The sequence below is a fragment of the Cupressus sempervirens genome, chromosome 2, assembly GCF_028749045.1.
Source record: "Cupressus sempervirens isolate cs-2001-9-10 chromosome 2, ASM2874904v1, whole genome shotgun sequence".
Classification (NCBI taxonomy): Eukaryota; Viridiplantae; Streptophyta; class Pinopsida; order Cupressales; family Cupressaceae; genus Cupressus; species Cupressus sempervirens.
The window spans coordinates 627,912,993-627,920,591 of NC_143119.1; positions in this window are offsets into that span (position 1 = coordinate 627,912,993).

Sequence of the window (7,599 nt, forward strand, 5' to 3'; positions counted from 1 at the left end):
TGACTTAGCATCCATTGGTTACTTAGTATGTGAATCACTTGACATCATCTCTCTATTTAGAACTTGAATGACTTGGCACCAACTATTTACTTAGCACATACTAAGTATCTCACCCAACATGCACTATCTAATATGTTATGCTTGACATACATTACTTGTTCGGCATGAACTGAGTTATAATCAAGTCTATAGACACTCATATTTCAAAACCAATTTGAGATTAACATACATCTCCAATAGTTAAAGGTAAAATGAGGTTAGGGTAAAGAAGTGGAGATAACTAGTGATCGTAGCATCACAAGGGTAAATCATGAGCTAGATTTTATGAATGTAAAATCATGAAAAAAAGGTGATAGTTAGTTTTAAAACAAGTGTTCACATCATTGCATGGGTTAAGGATGATATACTACTAGTTGTTGTGAGATAGAAAAAGGGCTAAGGTAAAGGTTTCATAGCATCACCAGTATAAAAAATGTTCACTCATAAGTCATGGAAACTCAACAATAGGTACTTCATAAGGATAAAAAGTGAACAAAGCTAGCAAGTTGTGATGAGGAGATAAGTATTTTTACACCTTCGTAGGTGTTAAGCCATGATAATTTTTTAGAGGAGATATATTGTGATAAAGATTTAAGTTACTCTTCAAGTTATGAATCAATGGTTCACTATGGTTATGAAGATAGTAAGCTGAATAGTTGCGAAGCTACAAAATGATTATGATAAATGAGATTGATACTCCACGGGTTGTTTACAAGTAGTTTAATTTTGAGTTGTGATGGAGTGAAAATGTTTGTTCTAACAGTTAACACTACATCTTAACTATGTTAAATGTTAAGCCCTTAACTACTGTGATGTTATGAAGAAGGTTAAGTAGCATGTTTTGCTACATTCCTACTCTATGTGATGGACAAGAAAACATTGTGGCGAAGAAAAGATAAATGATAACACAACATCGTATGCTAAAATGGCAATTTGATAACTAAGTGAAAAAGATGCAAAATGGTTGCAGTAAACATGTTCACATCATCACAACTAGAAGTAAAGATAATTATGAAGCCACTAAGAATTGGAGAAAAGAGGTTGATTGTCACATTACTACTTTTAGTTTCAAAGGAAAAAATAAAGGCCAAAGTGAATGTCCAAGCTAGAAATAGATGATGAGCTAGAGGTACAAACAATGTAATGTTTGAAGATATGGCAGCTTTTGAAGCATTGAAAACATTGTGTGCATGTTTTTTTAATGCAATTAATGCCAGTTATAGAGTGTTTGAAAATACATAGTAGAGTTAAAGTTTTAAAGAAAATCCTAGTATACTAAGTTCAACAATGTTGTGATAAGTTGAAACAATGGCATAGCAAGAGGGAGAATTAATTGTACAAGCTCAAATTGAAGAAGCTCCATCAAGTTCTTCAAAAGGAAAAAGCCCTAGCCCTTTCACTGAAGAATGGCTACATTTCCTACTAGGTTCTTCAAACCTTCAATCTATAAATGACCATGCTTTTAGGGACCCATACAATTTCTTTAGAGATGTGGAGGTGCAAGACAAAAATGGAATTGAATTGTTTTAGTACTTCTATAATAATAGGTTAGAAAAGGTCCCTATGTCTACCCTTGGAATTGAAATTTTGTTAAGTTGATCATGCTTGAGGTCTTTGTTGATGTTGATTTGATGAAGGAATTGATTAAAATATACAATCCTATTAGGGAAGCTTTACAAAAGTATGTTGTGTGCACTAGATAAGGAGACCTTTACTAAAGCTTTCGATTTAGGGGGACCTATTTCACTACCAATTGACTTGGAAAACTTTAGTGAGAATTTATAGAGCCATACAAATTTTTTGAGACATATCCCAAAATCTAGAAAGGAACAAGGGATATACCAAAGAAACTAAGAGATTTTATGCCTATAGGGTAGTTGCAAAGATATCTACATAATAAAGTATTTGTTTAAACAAGATCTTAGGCTCAGATGGGACTATGAATGCTACTAGTGGAAACTACATCATGCCATTTAATATTCAGGACCCACACTCCAATGTTGGGTACGACTCTACACCTATATGGCCAATTGGATTCATGATGAGATTGTTATAGCTCAAGAAGGAAAACTAGAGAATTTCAAATTTCATCATTATTCTTTGTTGATGCATTTAATTATGTACAAGAATATTTGATACATTGATCAAGGTTTCATCAAGGGCACAAAAGAATTAGGAGAATATCTTCCTATACAACGATGGACTAGGGTATGGAAAAGATTCTACCCGTATTCAACTACTATTTCAATTTATAATTATTTTTTCTACCTTGTTTTAAATATGTTGGAGGATGTAGTAGAAAGGGTTCCTAGAAATATTAGGAAATTGACTAAGCCCTCTAGATGCTATGATGAAGGAAAATAGTTATGGCATGACTAGGGGAGTGTATTTTTGTTTGAAAATAACACAATTATTAGGGTTTTTGGGTACCCTTAGCCACCACATGTCCTCCCTAATTTTTTTCCAGAAAGGTTAGAAATTGTTGAATTCTTTTGATAGTTGATATCAACAAATAGAAAATACTTAGGTCATAATGTCAAGAATGGTTACAAGATTGATGTTCAGACTATGGCAATATGGAGCTTGGCTCTAGAAAATGAAAACCCAACCCTCATGGAAATCAAAGAGTACCCTAGTGGGAATTTAATCTTCTAGCATGTTCATTCCACATCAAGAAGTCAAATTTATGGGTTGATGACTTCAGCATCATTGCTAGGAAAGAACAAATTTGATGTGTTGGAAGAAGAACTATATGCAGCGTATGAGAAGTATGTGGATACAAGGAGACATTATGAAGAGGAAATGAAAAAGACATATGTCTTAGTTAAGAGGAATATCCTATTGGAAAATGAAGTAGGAACATTAAAAAAATACTACTAAACTTGCTATTGAATTTGAAGATAAAGGTATGAAAATATAGGACTATACACTAGATACAGGGGATGTAATAGGCTAGTCTATAACTACTGATGAGGAAGAATTAGAATCAAGGAAAGAGATAGAAATTAGAACTATAAAGAATTTCTTTGAAAAAATCTTCACAAAATGTCCATAGTAGCTACATTGTCTTGCAGGGAGTTGAATATCACTGTTATGAGGTAAATTCATTATTATCTCCCTTATTCACAACATGGGACTCATACAGATAGTTTTTCAAAATCTTATACCCATGTTGGCACAAAAGAAAGAGTTGCTCAAGGGCTTAATTATCTCTATAAGAAAATTGATCCACAAATTTAAGGAATTAAATTGTTTCTTTTTAGGGAAATTACAATTGGTTCAAAATAAAATGAAAGAAATTACCATAGGAACTCCTAATTTTGTGCCCAATATTGATAGTGAAAATGGAAATGTGAGGGACTGGTAGGAATGGTCATCTTCCTTTGATGCCATATTAAAACATGATGGATTTATTTCATTCTGTAACAGTGAAGCATATGTTATGGTAGTGTATGACATGATTGATGTTTTGTATAAATTGGAGTTAGAGATGGGAAACATAACTGCAAAGTTCAAATCCATCACAGATGCAAAATCAAATAAGTTCCTCAAGAAATTGAACTTGAATAAAGATGCCACATGGCTAGATGCCCAAACTAATATTTCCATCTAATAGGTCATAGTTGGCATAAAGACCTTAACATCTAGAGATATTGAGTAAGCACTTGGAATCATAATTGAAAGGTAGAAAGGACAAATAGAGAAAATACAACTATTATGATAGGTTGTTAAAGTACACACATGCTCATTTTGAAGACACCTGAAGAGGAATTTCCACCTTCCAGTTTTTGAATTGCTTCCTTTTTTTGTTCAAGTACAAGGAGTTTTTGTAAAGAGAAAATATTTGAAATGTTTTTGTATTTGTTTTTGAATCAAATTTTGACAATTGTCCTCCCATCTAAAGCTTGTTGCAATTCTTGTCAACAAAAGGATTCCCAAGATGTGGAGTAAGGGTTTGAATACTATATTATTTTATTGCTTATGCTATTTAAATTCAGTCTAGATTTTATGTCAAATTTGTGTTGTTCCAAATTTGAGTTATGAGAATATAATGGATATTGAATGACAAATTTGCCAAGTTTTGAGTTATATTCTAAGTTTTGTATCAGTTATGTGTGTTTCTCTGAAGAAGATTAATACAAAAGGAATTTTTTGAATATCTGTGTCTTTAAATTTTGTCTCCATTTTCATATGTTTGTCACTTTGAGGTTAAATGAGCAAGGTTCATTTTAGTTTAATGCAACTTGGATAAGTTTTATGTCGATTCATTGTTTCTTTTGATTCAAGCAATTATGTAAATGCCTCTATGAATTGATAGAGTTTCTAAGTATGTGGGAGGGATATTGTAAGAGTGGAATTTAGTGTTAATAGTAGATATATTTAATTGCAAATCAATTGAACAGATCAAATTTTACTAATAAGACTCTTGTGTAACAATGGATAAGGCACTGCTCACCAATTAAGATGCAAATTGTGGTAGTCATTTACTTGCATAATTCACATTTAAATCAAATCAATATTCTAAAATTTATAATAGAGAATTACATGTTGGTCATCCACTTATTGTTATAACTATTGAATTTATAGTTAGCTATTGTAAATCAATTGTTAGTTTCAATTTTAAGAAGATATTTGAATTTTTTTTTCTATAAGGGATGAATAATGGGAAAAGAGAGTAGATAAGTGATAAAATCCCTAGGTGTAATCACCTTGGTCTTGTAAAGCCTTAACTGTAGAAAGCCCTTGTGCTTTGTCAAGTTGGCCAAGATTTGAATAGGTTTTTACTAAAAATGGGAAGTATCTTATCCCTAGGAATCCACTTTTATTTTTTATCCTAGTGTTGTTTTAGATCCATATCTTTAAAAAATCAACATGTCTAATTATTGAGGAACACACTATCACCAGCCACCAAGAGAGCTCTAACTTGAACACAAACAATCCAATAGTTATGTGAACATAGGAAATGATTCACATATATATGTCCCAAACATAACCCTAAGCTTGTTGAACATAAGGTCTACAAATATGTAGTTGGATGCTCTTGCATCAAACTTCAACCAAACTAAACCAAAGCCTTGTAATATAAAGTGGAAGCCATCTTTAAGATAATATCAAAAGATTCCATATCTAAATGAGAGAATATATTTGATAACTATTAAGATTTCAAAAAAAATGATGTTACTGCCAACAACTACTTCGTAAATCAAGATTCTAATATGCAAATAAAGGGTTGGGTCAAAAAGAATTAAATTATTTATTATTTTTGCTAATTGTCGACTAATATTTTACAGAGGATATACTCTTGCATAATGTTATGGTTATATGCATATATTATATTGTCCTAAGTGATTATATTAGGATCCAATACTATTGAATATGTAATCATTTATATAATTTTTAAAAAAAAAATTGTTGGTGAACAACCATTTTACATGTCTTGGAAAGTGGAACAACATGCAGTACTCAGAGAACTATTCACATTCCATTTCCATTTTTTGGGTCATCAAAACATATTTCTACATACTCAAGTGTATAATAAAATTTTGAGCTCTTCTCTTTTCCTTCCTTTGACAATGAATATTAGTGGTACACATCATTGAATATTAGTGGCACACAAAGTTGGATTTTAGAAATTATTCCAAACAAAGAGGTAGTTTAGTTCTTATTTTTGACATTAGTTCATCTAACATTACATGATTAACTAAATAACTATAAACATTAATCCCTCCATATACATTTCTCTATAATAATTAGTTTTTCTAAAATAACGAAAAATAAGTTCAGTTCTCATTGTCTCTAATTAAAGGTAGATTCTTAGCCATTATAAATGATATTCTAATTGTCATAATCTCAAGGTTGTCTCCTAAATCCTAACTTTAATACAACTAACAAAAGAAATAACAGTCTTGCCCAAATCACATAGTTCAATGACAAAAACATTTTTAGGAATGTCATAACCTTTCCCAAAAGAATCATAAGATATCTCTAAAATAGAGGTATCTCAAAAATATAATAGTATCAAATATATCTATTATCATGAAAATTCAATATTAAAGTTAATGTTGCAAAGGTTTAGAGATTGAAATTGATAAATACATACAACCAACTCACATAATAGAACTAGAATAATCGATTACATATTTTTGAGATGGAACAAATCTAATGAAAATATAAGCCAAATTGATAATTTATTAATATTAATATGACATATAACCATTTCTACATATTGATGGATGAAACAAGCTCCTCACTAAGCATGTTGCTTGGAATCTCTCTTGATGCCCAAGTAGGATTCCAATGTTGAGCAATCAACCAACTCATCACTAAAATAAATATATAGCTATGTCAAGTGGGAAAAACTAAGACACACATCTTATCAAGGGGTCACTTATTTCAATCAGTATTACTCATTTAGAGATATTTGTGGGATCTAGACTCAAGTTGCATGTAATATCCATCAAACACATCTCCTCAATTTGTGAAGAAATAGGTCAAAAATAAACAAACTTCTCTATGCACTAGAGCATTTTATATAGTTAAGGGTCAATCTATTTTTCTCTTCTAAGTGACTTTGAGCCAAATGAAATGAACTAGATTTTTAATAAGTAGAATTTCAATCACTCGAGGAGTACTATATTTGCAAATCAAATAACAATTGTGAATGAATTCCTCCAAAATACCATTTTGTGGATCTTCAAGGAAATTCTAGGTTACAATTTGTTCTTGCAAACTTTTTATTGAAGCATTTTAATACATTGTAATATATGTGGTATTGTCATTTGTTTGTTACATACATATTTCAAGAATAGACATATGAATTACTATGTATGTTCATTTGTTCACTACTATATTTTCTACTATATATTTATGCAAAACTTGTGTTCCTTTTAATTTTATCATATTTTATTTTTTAGTGTACTTGGGATTTTATAACCCAAAAAATAGGAATCGGTCCTTGAAGTAACCATACACTATGCACTCTGAATGAGAACATTTTTTACATTTAGATTAAGAGTAAGGGTTAGTTTGTATATACTTCATGTTTCAATTTAATAACTAAGGAAGTGTATTCAATTATCAAATTTGTTTTTTTACCATTTAAAGTGTCAGACTATTTATTACTACATCACATGGTTACAAAGTGATGGTGTTATCAAATTAATAGGTGTTATAATAGTAAGTTAGTCAATGCCCTAATGATAAATTTTGGTTAGGAATATAATACCTATACTATTGACCAATTTTATCCACTTGTCGATCACCAAATGTGTTTATTCCTATTTAGGATACCTCTTCCTATGCTCAAATTGAAAATGTCTTATTTCCTCAACAAATTCACTTCTAAAGTTATCCTCTTAGATAATAAATTAGAGTATTTCTTCTTTTAAGTTTGATAAGCCAACACTTATAAAATAACCTAGTTTAAGTATTTGAGAGCCTACAACTATGTGTAGCAACATAATGCCACATCATTTTTGGCCAAGAGGTTTGTAAACATCTTGATGAAATTAGAAAAGAAAATTAACATAACTATTGCTTAAGTTACATTTATATCCTTTT